The sequence below is a fragment of the Papaver somniferum genome, unplaced genomic scaffold (genome assembly GCF_003573695.1).
Source record: "Papaver somniferum cultivar HN1 unplaced genomic scaffold, ASM357369v1 unplaced-scaffold_35, whole genome shotgun sequence".
Lineage (NCBI taxonomy): Eukaryota > Viridiplantae > Streptophyta > Magnoliopsida > Ranunculales > Papaveraceae > Papaver > Papaver somniferum.
In genome coordinates this window covers 1,035,180-1,052,699 of record NW_020645971.1, presented here as the reverse complement: position 1 = coordinate 1,052,699, position 17,520 = coordinate 1,035,180, and the positions used below count along the sequence as shown (strand labels likewise).

The 17,520-nt window shown below is 37.9% G+C and overlaps 1 pseudogene; it reads left to right on the top strand.

Annotated features, from left to right (window-relative positions):
- The first annotated feature begins 1,348 nt into the window (after positions 1-1,348).
- On the top strand, positions 1,349-7,390 carry LOC113342232 (annotated as a pseudogene).
- The last annotated feature ends 10,130 nt before the right edge of the window (positions 7,391-17,520 follow it).

Below are 17,520 nucleotides of genomic sequence, written 5' to 3'. Positions count from 1 at the left end.
ATCCACGGTTCCAAATGCTGAGGTGGCGTGGAAGATGGAACTCTTCCACCATAAGACTTGCTCTAAAAAGAATGTTCTGTCGTTGGATCCAAAGCAGTTGAAAGCACGTGCCGTTCTTAAAATTACGATAGATGTCTTTTCTTGTCCGTCCCGTGAAAAAGAAAGATTTAATTTTGATTGCGGTCGTGCTAGGCGCATCGCCACTTACCCGCTACTTTCACGCACGCTGAGCTGGTGCAGTGATGTGGCCTGGTGATTTGGTTTATACTCATTACACGTATCACTTCTCAGTGAGAGAAATAAACCAGAACTTCCGACTGTTTCGTTCATTCCCATCTTCATATCCGTGTCTTCTTTTCATAATTTTGTTGTAATGAATTAGCAGCAGAAACACACCAATTCAAATCTTGTTATTATCTCCTCTAACCAAAAACATTCACACACTTCCAAAATCTTGTTATTATCTCCTCTAACCAAAAACATTCACACACTTTCAAGAGCTAGGGTTTGAATAATTTGAAGATTCTGAACATTAATTAATCGAAAATTGGGCGAGGATAATTATAATACAGAGATGAAAGATCTAGTAAACGTTGAGTCTTTTCATCTTAATAATGTTTGCTCTGAAGATGAGCATTTCATCTCCACTCCTGCTAATCATCATCATAGTTTGATAATCCCCCTCTCCTATTGTAGATTGTAAATTTATAGAAGAGATCTTACTTTGTAGAAATTGGGATCTCTGGATTTATTAATAATGAAAAGACTGTATATTGCAGCAGCTATTTGATTGGAAGAACAAGAATCAAATGGTTTTTTTCAGAGACTTGAGAATTTTTTTTGAAATGAAATCTCTTTTTTTTTTTTTATTTGGATGTGAAATTGTGGGTTTTCTTGGTGTCCCGTGAGGAGTAATTCGATAATAGTTTGTTGATGATCCAAGGATTTTAAGGTTCTTTTCTAGAGAAATTGAGATAATGTTCTTACCTTTTTTTGAAATTTGGTTTATGGGTTTAAGGGTTTTTCGGATTCAATAACGATCTTTCGGCATGATTATCTCCAAATTCCAAATAATATCATGAAGATGCTGGTGTTGGTTATTTCTCTGTTCAGAGTAGAAGAGAAGATCTAGAGAAATACTTTCTCTCTCTATTATAAACTTACGTGTAATCTTGGAATCACACAAACAAGCCACGTGACTCGCCACTTCGGAAGGCGAGCAAGTAGCGAGGAAACAAAAGCGAGTTTTCTAGCATTTCTCTTTTGATTTTCCTCCCCCCTATTTCCGTCCTTTCTTTCTTCTTCTTTATTTATACGAACAACGGGTTTACTACGTTATGGAAACCCTTTATTATTACTACTTATTTATTATTTCTTATTCTGGAGAGAGAGAGAGAGACAGAATCACTCTCTTGAGAAAGAGAAAAAGAGTGAGTGAAGAATAAGATTTCACCACACCATCATGGATGAAGGAGATGATCTTATTCCTCATTTCCGATCGGATACACTGAAAAGCATCATCTTCTTCATCACCATTAACGTAAACAACTTTCTTTCACAAATCTCAACTACCACTACTCTGTTTCCACTTCTCTAGCTCTCGGTAATCCTTTTTTTTTTATTTGAATAATTCTTGTCTGATTTGAAGCTTTTATGTGTATTTAATAGCTACTCGATTCATCATTTTGGTTGCTAGATAGTCTTGATTAATTATGTTACATACTGTTTTTTGTTGGAAAATTAGGTGGGAATATTTTATTCAGATCAAATACAAACTAGCTAGGGTTAGAGACTTAAACCCAAAACACTTTAAGTCAATATTACTTACTACTGATAAGTTTTAGGCTTTTAGCTTCTATTACTTTTTGATTGCTATATTGATTTGCTAATTTTAGGTTGTCTAAAATGTACTAAGGTAACTACAGGAGGGAGAGCGTGTTTCTTATGTTGAATTTAGGGATCACATGATGTTACTTTGATCTTTATCTATGGGATAAAGAGACAATCTTTTGAAAAGTGAATAGTTAGGTGGTCTTTATTGTGGGTAGATGGAAAGATAAGAAAAGTGTAATGAAAAATGCTGTTTATGTACATACTGAAACAAACATGATCGGGAAGTGGTTAAAGGTGCTTTATGGACACGGTGAAAAAAGTAGATGTGCGAAATGGAAACTTGATTGCATCCTTTTGTTTACTGGCATTGCTTGTTAGTCCTGGGAAACAGCTACATACACGATACATGTACTTGGCTGAAAGTGAAAGGAGACTCATTGAAATTGCTATCTTTCTCCAACTAAAGATCTTCATTTATCTGAAATATTAAGTCTGTTGCCAAGAAGTCTGTTCTTGATTTTAGAATTGTTGGTCCTACCACCAGTAGGTGGTTTGGTTGTGTATCAAGAATTGGGTATTTTGTTAGCTCTTTAGTCTTAGTATACGGTTTCTTTGTTTCTTTACCATTTTGGATGTGACCGGAGGTTAAGCAAACATGGTTTACAAAATGAAACAGAAGTTTAATTCATCTTCTTGACAATTGCCATGAAACCAAATTATTCTTTTACTTCAAAATAATAATAATAAATAACAAAAAACGCAAAATAAAACAAATAGTTTGGTGTAGATTAGTAAGTTGTTTTATGAGTGCTTGTTTGTTGCCTGAATCGTTATCAGATCTAATGCAGTATCTTTGTCACGTATGAAAACTTCTGATTATTAATAATAAAACCAACTTTATCATGCTTTGATGGATCATTACTTTCGTATTATATGTAGGGAAAGGCAGTTAAATATTTCATTGAACAAGGAGAGGTGACCAGTAAACACTCACCTTCAGAAAACTACATTGGTGCAAATAAACTGAAGTTATCATCTGTACCCAGTACATAGTAAGATAGCTATTATTGTTCTTATCTAATTTGTTTTGAACATGTCTTAAATGAATGTTTGATATAGTTCTAACGTGCTCTTATCCCATGTAGCAACTAAACATCTCAACAGGTAGATTCTTGAATACCTTAATACGTTATTTTGTGCAGTCAGTTCAGAGGGACTGCACATTACTTATTATGAGTGATATTCTTATAGAAAGGAATCAAGGATGTAGTGACAATAAAGGATTTAGATTATAGTTGAAAAACAAAATCTTACTAAATTCTGAGGCGGAGTCTCCAAGGTACACTCCTCTTGCATCCTGACCGGCTCGCCAGAATAAAATGACTAGTGTTTGTCTAGTTCAGTAACCAAGAAGACCCCAAGATATGAACGATTTTCCGTCTCTGGAGTTACAGATATAAATAAACACAACATTGTAGACTACTTAGACAATACAACATCCAGAATTCTAGTTTTTTCTTTTGGCGTTCTCAAAAACAATTACTTAGGGAAATCGAGGAAGACAAGAAGAATGTCAGTGTAAGCATTCTTCAGTTCTGCTAAATCATTGGAATGCTAAGATTTATATAGGAGTGTAATAGGTAAGGCTCCTGTTTTTCTAGATTGTATTATAAATTTGTATTGTGATCTTGTAGTTTTTATAACATGCACTCTATAATTTTTGCTGTGATTAGTTGAAGGTCTTTATTGGTTATTATTGGAGTATTAGTTGTGAAATGGTTAATTAGGCATGTTTAATTGTCTAGTTTCTAGCGTTCCATTTGAACACGGGTCTATCCGTCTTCTTCACAGAGATCCGTGCAATAGAATTTAGAATTCCGATTTCCTGGTTTTACTTGTTAGTGCATTTAGTATTTACCTTGAAACTCTAAAGATATTGATGTGTGCTGCCAGTTCTATGGTAATAAGCTATTAGTAAACAGTTACCCAGTCACGTAATTGGAAAAGAGGGGCAATGCTCCAATGGAAGGAAGCTATGCGTGATGGGGAAAGAGGAGATCATCCACATCAAAAGTTGCTCTTAGATCAACCACATGAGGACCCTAACTGCCTTGGGGTTGTTGAGGATTTTTTGATCATGGCGAATTATTCCCTTTCATATGCTGCTACTGACATTCCAGTCATCAATATAATCTGAATCCGACATTACAAAAGTTCTTGATCTACATTTTGGATAGTATCCTTTTCCATATTTGATTGTTTTGACTTCCAACTTTTCAACATAAAGGCCTTCAACACATGTTTTGCGCACAACGTTGTGGTCGCTTCTATAGTTTTTCTGTTGCTTTTTTTATGGTTTAGAGAATATGGAGGTCACTGAGTTAAGTAAGCTAACATTAGTGAACTCTTTGTCAGAAATTACAGTGTGGATCTAGATCTTATGTGGTCCAGGCTTTTATTCTAAATATTCTATTGTTTCGTGTACTCAGGGATAGCGGGATAGGGGCAATATGGAGTCTTGTGACTGTGTTGAAACACAATGGGCTGATGAACTACTGATGAAATATCAGTATTTGTCAGATTTCTTTATTGCGCTTGCATACTTCTCCATCCCAATGGAACTCATATACTTTTCCATAGATCCTCATTCTTTCCTTATAGATGGGTTCTAATGCAATTTGGAGCTTTCATTGTTCTATGCGGAGCAACACACCTGATAAACTTGTGGACTTACAATACGCACTCCAAAACCCTGGCAATCGTGATGACGGTTGCAAAAGTGGCCTGTGCTGGTGTCTCATGTGTTACAGCACTGATGCTTGTTCACATTATTCCTGATTTACTAAGTGTTAAGACAAGGGAGTTATTTTTGAAGAATAAGGCTGAAGAACTTGATAGGGAGATGGGCCTTATACGTACGCAAGAAGAAACCGGAAGACATGTAAGAATGCTGACTCATGAAATTAGGAGCACCCTGGATAGGCATACTATATTGAAGACCACCCTTGTTGAGCTTGGTAGGACACTAGACTTGGAAGAATGTGCACTGTGGATGCCATCACGCAGTGGGTCAACTCTGCAACTTTCTCATACCTTACGCCACCAAATACCCGTTGGATCCACAGTTCAAATTAATCTTCCAATAGTCACTCAAATCTTTAACAGCAATGAAGCGATACGGATTCCTCACAACTCTCCTTTGGCAAGGATAAGAACTACCACAGGAAGATTTGCCCCCCCAGAGGTTGTTGCTGTGCGAGTTCCACTTTTGCATCTCTCAAGTTTCCAAATTGGTGATTGGCCTGAGCACTCTGCCAAAAGCTATGCGTATGCCGTGATGGTTTTGATGCTCCCAACTGATAGCGCAAGAAAGTGGCACACCAATGAATTGGAACTCGTAGAAGTTGTTGCCGATCAGGTTCGGGATATGTGAAACATCTTAGAAGATTATAATTTTGAAGTTTATGATTCTGCATAAATCATTGTTCGTTTAGCTGTGGTTGCATAATTTGTTGAATGATGAATGTAGTTTCATTGAGAAGTGTCTTGAAAATCTAATATAATTTGGTTAAGACATATGAATACTACAGTTGCGGGCTATTAAATGACGCGTGCTTTCACTTCCATTTTTTTGGTTCAGGTCGCTGTTGCTCTGTCACATGCTGCGATTCTCGAAGAGTCTATGAGGGCGCGTGATCTACTCATGGAGCAGAATGTTGCATTAGATTTAGCTCGACGAGAGGCAGAGATGGCAATCCGTGCTCGGAATGATTTCCTAGCTGTTATGAACCATGAAATGCGAACACCAATGCAGGCAATTATTGCCTTATCCTCCCTACTTTTAGAAATTGAATTAAGTCCAGAGCAACGGGCGATGGTAGAGATAGTCCTAAAGAGTAGTCACCTTTTGGAGACTCTTATTAATGATGTTCTTGAGCTTTCAAGACTTGAAGATGGAAGCCTTGAACTAGATAATGAGGTTTTCAATCTTCATGGAGTATTCAGAGAGGTATCTATCCCGAATTGCTTTCTGGCGAAACAAATATTCTTCTCCTACAGAATCTTGACCCCAAGGCGAACATCTTTGCGATTTCTTAAACTTTTATCTGTTTCCACTGTAGGTGATAAGTTTGGTAAAGCCTGTCTCAACTGTGAAGAAGATAGCATTGACATTGATACTGTCCCCAGATTTACCTGTATTTGCTATTGGTGATGAGAAGCGAATCATGCAGACTTTCTTGAATATTCTGGGCAATGCAGTGAGGTTCACCAAGGAAGGTTACGTTACTGCAGTAGCTTCAGTAGCTAAACCAGAATCCCTCAGAGACTGGCGAGTCCCTGAGTTCTACCCAATATCAATTGATGGCCACTTCTACTTGCGTGTGCAGGTAAATAAATCTTACGATTTATATGCGGTGAAAGTATTTTTCCACTTTCTTGACTAGAAGCCCAAAACTAATAAATAAAAACATAGAAAAGATTATCATAAAAATATCATCCACAAGCACAAAAACAAGGAAATTACTTCTCTTTAGAATTTGATTGATATATTCTGGACAAGGTGACTTCCTTGGACATTGGGCAGTAGGTTATCAATCTCAGCATGATAACTTTTTGTCTTTAAAGTACATGTAAATTATGTAGCAATTCTTGTCTCTGATGCTAGCGGTGCGAACCTGGCATGATTTTTCATTTGCTTGTTTCATGCCCATTGTGACACAGATCTCCTTATGCAGGTTAAAGATTCTGGTAACGGGATTGCGCTGCAAGACATCCCACATATTTTTACTAAATTTACTGATTCGCGAAGTGGAACTAATCGAAGTAATGAAGGAGCTGGGCTAGGGTTGGCTCTCTGTAAAAGGTAAAATTCAGAAGAACGAGTATAGTAATTTTTGTGTGAGAACTGATAACTTATTAGTGGATTAGAATAAGCTGCAAACTTTATGAATATATATCCAATAACATGCTTTTGAAAGATTGTAGTTGATGAGATGTTATGGTCGTACCTCTTTTGAATGAAATTAGGTTTGTGAATCTGATGGATGGTCACATATGGATCGAAAGTGAGGGCATAGACAAGGGTAGCACCGCTACGTTCATCGTCAAACTTGGAGTCCATGATGAGAGGAGTGAATTGTCAGGGAACCAAAGTCTGCCTAGAGCTAGACCAATTTAAGGAGAGCGAAATGATCAGGTAATTTGTTGGAGAATCCTCTCTGCTGTCTTTTGGATATTGGCTTATGCCTGTTTCATTCTTTATTTATTTTCCTTTTCTGTTTTCAGATAATAAGAAGTTAGAGCTGTTAAAGGAGAAATGGGAATAGGAGATAAGTAGATTGGTTTACAGTAATCAGTACGGGGAAAAGGAAATAACCGGAGACTATATTAGAATAAACTGGGGAAATGAAATCTTAAAAATTCTAGCAGTAACCTACTTGTGTGGTTAAATGAACCTCACCCAGTTTCTTGTGTAGATTTTACCTCAAAAGTCCTGATGTAAAATGGACTCCTCGACGTGGCATTCATTAAATTTATAGCAAGTTACCTTTGCCAAGTTATGTTATTTTTCCTTTACCTGAGGAAAAGAGCAGTAGACAAAGTGGCTGTCACATTTCCGGCCTTTCCCGGCCTTCCTGCATTCAAGTCTACATATAATGCGTAGCCTGTTTGGTTGGTACTTGGTAGTAGGATCAAAGCTTTTCGAATTTGAACCTGCGCTGTACTTTTTTCCACCGATATAAATCCGGGCAGTCTTTTGTGTCAACATCAAAAGACGCCTGTCAGAGGCACTCAAGAGCATTTTATCTTATTTTTGCGGATAAAAAGTAAATTTAAAAGACTTGGTAAAGTCCAGATTAGTTGGAGTCGAACTGTACTAGCTTTTTCTTTTCTTTTTATTTCCTTATATGCTTAGTTTACCATTCTGAACTAAAGTTTACATTGCTTGATCTGTCTAACTGGACTAGTACCAGCATTAACTTAACCTAACCTAACAAATTCATTCCATAGAGATCTGATGCTCCCTGGTACATCAGTACCTTCGTTGGCCGCTCTCCAGCTCCAGCCCGATGTTGCCACGTATGTTGCATTTAATGCTGAGTAGACTTGGGTTTGTAGCTCATAGAAATATTTGCTGCTCTATTGTGCTCACCGTGAATTGTTCTTCTTCTTTCTAAAACTAGGACAATTCTAGCAGAACCCATGGCCTATCTGTTAGATACCTCTCTTATTTTTCTTATAAACATGGAAATACTGTCATGGAATGTTCAAGGCTTGGAAAGCAATAACATCAGGAATCACCTTAAGGACCTAATTAGATTAAATGACCGTGATTTGATTTTGAACGCGCAATTGGGGATAAAAAAGTAATTGGGGATATTGATTACTTCCCCCAACCCATGGTGTGTGTACATGGATGCTAAGGGGTGATTTTTGGGTATGAAAATACTAAAATATCCTTTGATTAATTAAAAAATATTATGAAAAGACCATTATATCCTTTATATTAAAACTTAAAATAAAAAACCAAACCATTTATCCCCATTCTCAAATCAGTTTCGGCATTGAGGGTTAGGTTTTTGAATTTTTTTTTCTTCATCGTTCTTCATCCATTCTTCGTCGATTAATCGTCGATTCAAAAATTTCTTCGTCGATTAACCTACCCAAATCATAAACAATGCCTCCACGAAAGAAAACAAATGCCCAATCGTCAAAATCGATAGGTCAACAAAAACACGAAAGAATTGCTAAGATTGCTCAAGAGCAAGAAGAAGAAGAAGCAGCGGATTCAGACAATCAACCTCTCGCAACCATGGCTTCTGTGAGAAGGTAAGTGATTTTAAACTACTTTATGAGTGTTTAAATCGATTTATAGCAATGGGTTTAGGTTAGAATCGCGAACCCTAACTGAAACAATTGAGTTTCAGTGAGTACCGACACTGAAATATGTATGAATACAGTGCCGGTTTTGTGTTCCGGCATTCAATCTTGGATGAATGCAATGCCGTTTCCAACCCCAGATTCACCTGAAACTGAATTTTCCCTACCGGCATAGAATTTGAGTCGGAGTCTATGCCGGTTTTTAGTACCGTCAGTCTTTAATAATAATTCGTGTATGCCGGTAGTGGACTTAAAACATACAGGAGAGTTTTTGAATTTGTCACCAGTACCGGCATAGATTTTGGGTTGCATTATATGCCAGTTTTGGGTACCGGCATTCTTTTGTAATAATTCGAGCATGACGGTAGTGGACTTAAAACATACAAGAAAACTTAAGAATTTGTCACCTATACCGGCATAGCTTTTAGGTTGATTTGTTTGCCGTTACAAAGTTACGACATGGAATTGATTTATTTTGAGAGTGCCGGTAGTAGTCTTTTGATATCCAGGAGAATTACATATGACTACCGGCATTCTCGATAGTCAATGTTCACTGCCGGAACATTTAACCGGCGTGGTTAGTTTAAGTAAGTCAATGCCGGTACAAAAACTGAAAGTGAGTTGTCTCACATTCATTTCATGTGCTTATGATATAGGTCAAAAGCCAAGGAAGCTAACAAAAGAAAAAGTAAAGATGCGGTCACTAAGAGAAGAAGGAAGGACGGTCTTGATACTCCTCAATCTCTCCCTCCTCGAGGAAAAGATGAAGGTCGCAAAAGCGTTTGGGGGCTGAGATAAGAGGGATAATTTGGGAGAGTGGTGGTGACCGTAGTCGAGTTGTAATCCATGAGCACGATGATCAAGATGAGCAAGATGAAGAGGAAAGTGAGGATGAAGATAATGTGGTTCCTCCAAGTCAATTAGCAAGCCAAAGCGAAGTTGGTGGGCCAAGTCAACAACCAACACAAGGCAATGGAAAGAAGGGCAAAGGCAAAGTGAAAGTGAAAGGTTCCCACCTTCCTCATATTAATGACATGATACCTGACCTTGAACGTGGTAGAATTTGGGGTGAAGCTCCGGAACCGAAAACACTATTTGAATACAAGCACTCGTGGGCTCGTACTATCTATCAAACCTATGTAAGCACTTTTTATCTTGTGCATATGTACTGTTGTGTATTTATGTAAAATATCTTAATTGTATTGTCTCCTAATTGTAGGATCATAAGAAGGTTGTGCGTGTTTTCCGAAACCAAGCCGCGGATTGTTGGAAATTGTCCGAGGAATGTGAAGAGGTCCAACAAATAGTAAAGGATTCTGGTCTATATGCTTTGTGCGATCCATGGACGAGTAATTAGCCTTAGTTGGCTCAACAAGACTTGCCGGCTTACCGAGTTTCCACGTGAGTAAGCTTCGAATAATTCCTTTGCTTCGTTCGTATCCCATGGAGATTGCCCGGGATCTCCCGAAGGGGGAGGGTCGAAAGATAGTTGCTTCCAAAACGGATCAATAACCTCAATAGGTATCACTTCTTCATACTTCACAAGCATATGACGACACGGAAGCCCCAATGAAGACATGTCGGGACAAATACACACATCACCCGGTTTTCCGTAATTTTTCTCATATTCCATTTGTCTCATCATATGTTTTATTGCCCAATGAGAGACGTTGAATTCTATTCCTTGGAGCAACTTACCATAACGAAGAAATTGAGTCATCCTTTCCATTGAGCTTTTCTCAAAAGCCTCCTTGATCCTATTGATATCAGCCTTAAAGTATTACTCCATCGCCTCGGTGACCGTAACCACATTGACTTGACCGGACTGGATGAGATCTTTAAATCTCCCATGAGCGGACTCCGATGTACTAGTTGCTTCACTCTTGAAGTGTTTATAGCGATTTGTCCATGAACGCACAAATTTTTTACTTGAACTTATCCAACCATTGAGTCCGACAGTACCAGACGACAGTCGGATAAACTTCGTTCCAATCGGCAATAAACTTCTCCAATCCCTTTTCGTACATAACCTCGGTAAGAGACCAATAAAATTTTCCCAATCTCTTAGAAATTCCAACCACTTTTTATGATTTTCCGCATGTTCTTTGTCCACTCACTCCTTTATCTTGCCTCTGTCATCTTTTTCTTCTTCGGGGGATAGTTCGTTCTTTCGAACATCTTCCTCTAGTTGAACAATCATTCTCTTCTTAATATCCGCCTTAGTGGGTTCAAACAAGGCATGACAAGTTTTTTTTTGACATTTTCACGTATATATACGTACATAGGAAATTTTGTGCGTCCGGGAAGACGTCGGATATTGCTTTCATTAATGCGTCATCTTGATCGGTTACAATGACCCTCGGAAGTTGATTTTCCCGGAAGAATAATTTCAATTGTCGTAATGCCCAATGATAATTATAGTCCTTCTCGTTTTCCATTAAACACCAAGCCAATGTGAATGTTACCTTGTCCGAGGTTTTCCCCACGATGTTGAACAACGACATATTGTATTTGTTTGTCTTGTAGGTAGAATCCATCAATAGAACACCACAACATGTATTTGCCAATTGTGAAAGAAAAGGATGCGAAATGAATATTTGTAGGGGCTTCTCGTCCGACCCTCTTTTAATGATACGCGTGTAGTTGTAATCCCAAGCTATCTTCTCAAATTCTTGCATAACGGACCTCCCTTCCCATTCCACCCTTCTAATAGTTTCTCGTGCGCTATAAATTGTACGTAGAGAAGACACGTTAGACTCATCCTTTTCCTTGAAGCCTCTGAGAATTTGTCTCGGTTTGATAAGTGCTTTGGCCAATCTCTTTACATCCTCGAACTCATGAGGTTTTAGCTTCGCAACTAAGGAGTGACCAACAAAATCTTTCGGATCCCAGTGGTTATGACAGCCACACAAAACCTCACAATCCCAATTTTTCATGTCATTTAAACGGAATACAAGCTTAACCGGGAAATTATTCTTCCTCGTACGAGTCTTGTATACCATATTAGTCTTCTTTGGATATACATGATCCTTTCTCTTGTGGCTATTCTTCTCCTTGTATTTCCCACTTCTCTCGCAAGCCATCTCAAAACGCCTCTTTGAACCTTTGGTATTCCTCACCAACACACACATGTTCTTAAGAGCCGTCTATTTAGCCCAAGTGATTGCTTCATTTCGATCTATTATTCCCTACATAAGATCAATTTCACGTTCATTACTAGCAATCCATTAGTAAAGTTCAAGATACTAGGTGAAAAGTATTCTTTGGTCACATACCGGAGGTATTTTATAGTATTCCGACGTATCCCGATGAAGCGGCTTTGCATGTTGGATCAATATATGTCACCACCTAAAGATCGAATGAAAATTAGTGCCAAACGAAATTAAAACACTATGCCGGAAACCCGTATCGGCATGCTCGACCAATGTTCCGGCATAGTCGAACTTAACTAAAACTGAAAACCAAATTTGAAACATATTCCGGCATAAAAGATTCATTAGACAGCAACGCCGGAAGCAAATGTGCCGGCATTCTCGTAATTTATTGTCCCAAGCCGGTACACGCTTCCGGCATTAAAAATAATTGATATGTAATGCCGGTATTTAGCTTTGGAAAACATTTATTCCTGTATGTTTTTTGGTAGGTACCGGCATTGTAAATTTGAAACTTAGCAACGCCGATTGCGCTGCCGGCATTCTCGATATTGATGGTACCACGCCGGTACAGAGTTCCGGCGTTGATGTTTATTAATTTCCCATGCCGGTATTTGGTTTTAGATGGAAATGTTTCCTGTATGTTTTTCATGCAGTTTCGGCATGGTAACCTATCAATGAAACCATGCCGGTTAAATATTCCGTAGTATATTCCTTGGTAGGTAAAAAAGTTAACTGCGTACCGACATAGTTTTTGGTAGAATACTATGCCGGATCAATATTCAAAATGGGGGATGTCGCTCTACCGGCATGGTCATAGTATGAAGACCATGCCGGTAATGAGTCTGTCGGCATGGTATTCATACCATTTCCATGCCGGCACCGAGGTTTTACAGTTGAAAAAATGGCGGGTTTAAAGAAACAAATCGATTTTTCAACCTCCTAGCAGCTTTACCTGTGTATTGGGGATGCTTGCATGTTGTGCAAGTTTACTTTCTTGTGTAGCTTCTTCAAAAAACTCTCCATACTCGTCAAAATCATCATTCAAGGGTGTTGTCTCAACAAATAGTTGCAATTGAGAGTTGTTGTCGTTAGCTGAAGATTCAAGATATGCTCCTTGTTGTAGTTGAGCTAAAGATTCAGCAGCAGCAATTCTCTCTTCACAATCATCCTCCATTTTCCTCAAAAAAATTTCTCTCAAAATATTTTTCCCTCATTCTACTCTTACATCACTCACCCAAATTCAAATAAAACACACACTAATCATTTATCAAAAATCTTATGATTTTACTAATTATTATTAATCACTAATCCTGATTAGTCAGGGGTAGATTAGGTAATACGTAAAATACTTAGATAAGGGGTGACCCCGAATTGATATCTGGATCCAGTTTTTGTCCTTTTCTTATATCCCCCAATTGTGTTTTTTATCCCCCAATTTCGCGTTCTTGATTTTCCTTTGTGAGGCCAAAAATAAATTGAATGGAATGAAAAAAAATACATTGCTAGATATGGTTATGTGAATGCAGTTTTCCTTGAATTAGTTGGCCTCTCAGATGGTCTTTGCCTTATGTGGAAGGATGGTATAGACATCCAAATAATTGACATACAACTACTTTTTTTTTTTTTTTTTGCTGCCAAAGATGTGAATTATTATTAACTTGAAACTGTAGCATTGTCTGCTAACAAAAGAGTCTCAATAATACTTGGGGGTTTATCAAACCATACCCTAATAACTCCATTTTTCCTGTTGTATTTAGCTAACTTATCATCAGGTTTATTACAACTCCTAGGAACAACATGACACTCCCACTGCGGGATATTTCTAAGACAATCAATGGCATCAAGCAAAATATCCTCATTTTCTCAGGCTATCACTAGTGCATAGCTATTAATGAAGCTTTCAATCCCATTCAGGTCTGTTTCCAAAATTATATGTGTGTGCTGCGTCTCACTGCTCCGTTTAACAGCTTCAAGAAACGCCAGCCATTCTGCTTGCTCAGAATTACTTACTCCTGTATAGCATTTTGCAGAGCATCCCCACCAGTTTCCTGCAAAATCACGCAAGACAAGAGCAATTCCTGTTAGTCCAGAATTTACATCATAAGAAACATCACAATTTATGATATAAAATAGTGATGCAGGCGGTTTCCAATGTGGAGAGGGTATTGTATGGTGTTCATCAACAGATCTATGATCATGCTTTTCGTTCAGCTTTCCTATGTAGGTAGCAAAGCTGATAGCTTTTCTGGAAACTGACTGAGGGATGGCATGCTTATGCTGAAACTGAACTTCACATCTTTCATCCCAGATAGACCATGAAACAATCATGGCAGTATTTAACCATCCTGGTGGCACACTGTGTTGTTGACTTAGTTGCATCCAGTTTTCAAAGATATCCGCTATGTCTCTGCAAATTCCTGAAGGTATACATGGGTTGCCTGGAATGAGCATCCAAACAGCTCTGGAAAAAGGACATGTGAATAAAACATGTATTACATCTTCATCATGCTGGTTGCAGAGTGGACATTGTCGACTAATGTATCTGCATGATCTAGATAGTCTTTCATTTGTAGATAGGATGTCTGCAAAACATTTCCACCAGAAATGTTTGACTCTCGGCCATGTTTGAATCTCCCAGAACTCCTTCCAAGTTATTTTTGTGTTTTGAATTTTCAAAAAAACTTTCTGTATCTCCCAGGCTGAGTTCATGAAGTTTATTATATGCAGATTTCAAAGTAAAACCTCAATTCCTTGTAAGTGTCCAGACGAGCTTGTCTTCAGCAGCTGTAGAAATCCTCATATGCAGAACTAGACTTGCAATATCAGACTCAAAAAGATGTGTACGAGTGGGACATTCCACTGTTTTCCATCTTGAGTTAATAATTCATAAACCCAAATATAATCTTCAATGTTTGTCACCCCTTGCTTTGGAATTGGTGGTTCATTCATGCCTATCACCCATACATCGAGCCATATTTTGATTTTATCTTCTTTGCCAAATCTCCATCTACTGTTAGCTTTAATAAATGGATTTTGTTTTTGCACTCCCTTCCAAGCCCATGAGCAGCTTGTTTTAAGACTTGCATGTATCATGCTGGCAGAAGGAAAATATTTTGCTTGCATGCCTTTAACCCACTGATCATCTGGATTACTACACACTCACCATGCTGCAAGAACTAAGAGAGCTTGATTAAGAGTCTTTAAATCTCTAAAGCCCTGGCCACCAAGATTCTTGTGGAAACCTAGTTTTTTCCAAGATGTGATGTAAGTACCTCTTTTTTCAGTGAAACCCCACTAGAAATCCCTTTGTAATGTATTAATATGTTTGATAGTATCGCATGGCAGTTGAAGGCAGTTCATAGTGTACGATGGGATTGTGTTGGTAACGATCTTTATCATTAAGGATTTGCAGGTCTGAGACATAGAATCACCACTTGAGAGTCTTCCCTTTACTCCGTCGACCAAACCTGCGAAACAATCAATCTTTTTCTTACCAATGAGAAATGGTAGACCTAAGTACCTTTCATTAGATTTCATTTTTGGGACCTTCAACGTTCTAGTAAGCAATCTGCAGAATCTCTGTGGAACATGCACGCTGTAGTAGACACTTGATTTGTTAAAGTTTACTGATTGACCAGAAGTTTCACCAAATTCTTTAATAATGTCAAGAAGATTATTTACGTTATGCATGTCAGCATTTATAAACAGAAGGCAGTCGTCCGCAAAGAATAAGTGGGAGATAGAGGTAACACCTGCCGCAATTTTTATACCTTGTATTTTGTTATTCTGCTCCGCATGAATTAATTGTCGAGAAAAAGCTTCCATGACAAAAATGAACAAGTATGGTGACAACGAATCACCATGTCTAACTCCTCGAGTTGGCTTATAAGCATGGCAAGGACTGTTATTGAGAAGAATGGATATTTGAGTGGTGCTAATGCATTTCATTATTAGATTACACCACTCTTGGATAAACCCCATCTGTGACATAACATCCATAAGAAAAGACAATTCGTATCGAAGGCTTTGGACATATCAAGCTTCAATGCCAAATGTTTTGATTCTCATTTTTGTTATTCATAGTGTGAACAATTTCTTGTGCAAGGTGAATGTTATCAGATATTTGACGCCCCAGAACATATGCTGCTTGAAGAGGAGAAATAATTTTTTTCATGACTTTCTTCATTCTTGTAGACAAAATCTTGCGGATGAGTTTATAAGAGGTATTTCAAAGTGTTATAGGACGAAGGTCAGCTGGAAATTGTTTATTTTTTGTTTTGGGGATGAGAGTAACATTTGTGGCATTTAGGCTTTTGAGAATGTACCCAGTTCGAAAGAACTGCTTCACCATTTCAATCATATCATGACCAAGAATATCTCAATGATATTTGAAGAATCCCGGTGGGAAACCATCCGGACCTGGTGCTTTCCAGGGTTTCATATCCTTGAGAGCTTTAAGGATTTCTGCATCATCTGGAATACGCGTAAGTTCAATGTTATCTTCTGCTGTGATTAGTTTGGGAATATACTGTAGAATGTTCTCATTCTTTTCTGGAGAAGTGGTGGTATGAAGTTTACTGTAATGCCCAACAAGGAGTTCTTCAAGATCATTCCTAGTAGTGCACTAGTTCCCATTATCATCTTTTAACGCTGCAATGTTGTTTCTTGAACGTCTTCTATTAGCGTTTGCATGATGATATTTAGTGTTTCTATCCATTTCAAGAAAATATTCATCTCTAGCCTTTTGTCCCCAAAATTCACTTTGGATTTGATGCCAATGATCTATTTGATTTTCCACTTCTTGAACTTGAAAATTGGTATTCTGGTTTGGATTACTTGCTTGAACAACCTCCAATTGTTGGTGCAGTAGAGTAATGTTGCTATGGATATTACCAAACTTTTATCGATTCCATTTTGAAACATACTTTCTTGTAGTAATAAGCTTTTTAGAAAATCGGAAAGCATGAGAACCATTAACTGGTTTTCCCCAAGCAACAACAACTTCATTCTTGAGAGTGTTATCCTTCTCATAACATTGGAAATACTTCCAATTTCTTTTATTGTCACCATTAGAAGAAGAAGAATCCAACATGATTGGATAATGGTCTGACCCCAACTGTGGAACATGAATAAGCTTTGCATCTGGATAATGAATGATCCATTCCCCATATATTAAAGCTCTGTCAATTCTTAATCTACTGACTCCAGTAACATGAAAATAATATAAAATTAAGGAAAAATAGTGTGGGGCGTGACCATTGGCCAACCGGCCATGCCTTGGTCCCAGCCGGCCCCACACCTTATGGTTCCTCATTATTATTATTTTATTATTATTTCTCTGATTTCATGAAAAAACTCCTTGATTTCATGGTATTTTGCAAAAATTAGGAAATAAATAATATAAATTTATGAAAAACTTGTGGGACTGGGCCGTAGCCGGCCGGCCATGCCCTAGCCGTTCCCACACGCCCCTTTATTTTATTGTTTATTTTATCTTCCTTGAATTTATCAAATTCCTTGATTTCATGGTATTTCTCTCAAATTAGGAAAATTTCCCTCAAATCATGAAAAATACATTAAAAAAATATATAAAATTATGAAAACTTGTGGGACCGGGTCCTAGCCGGCCGACCATGCCTCCCACGGCCCC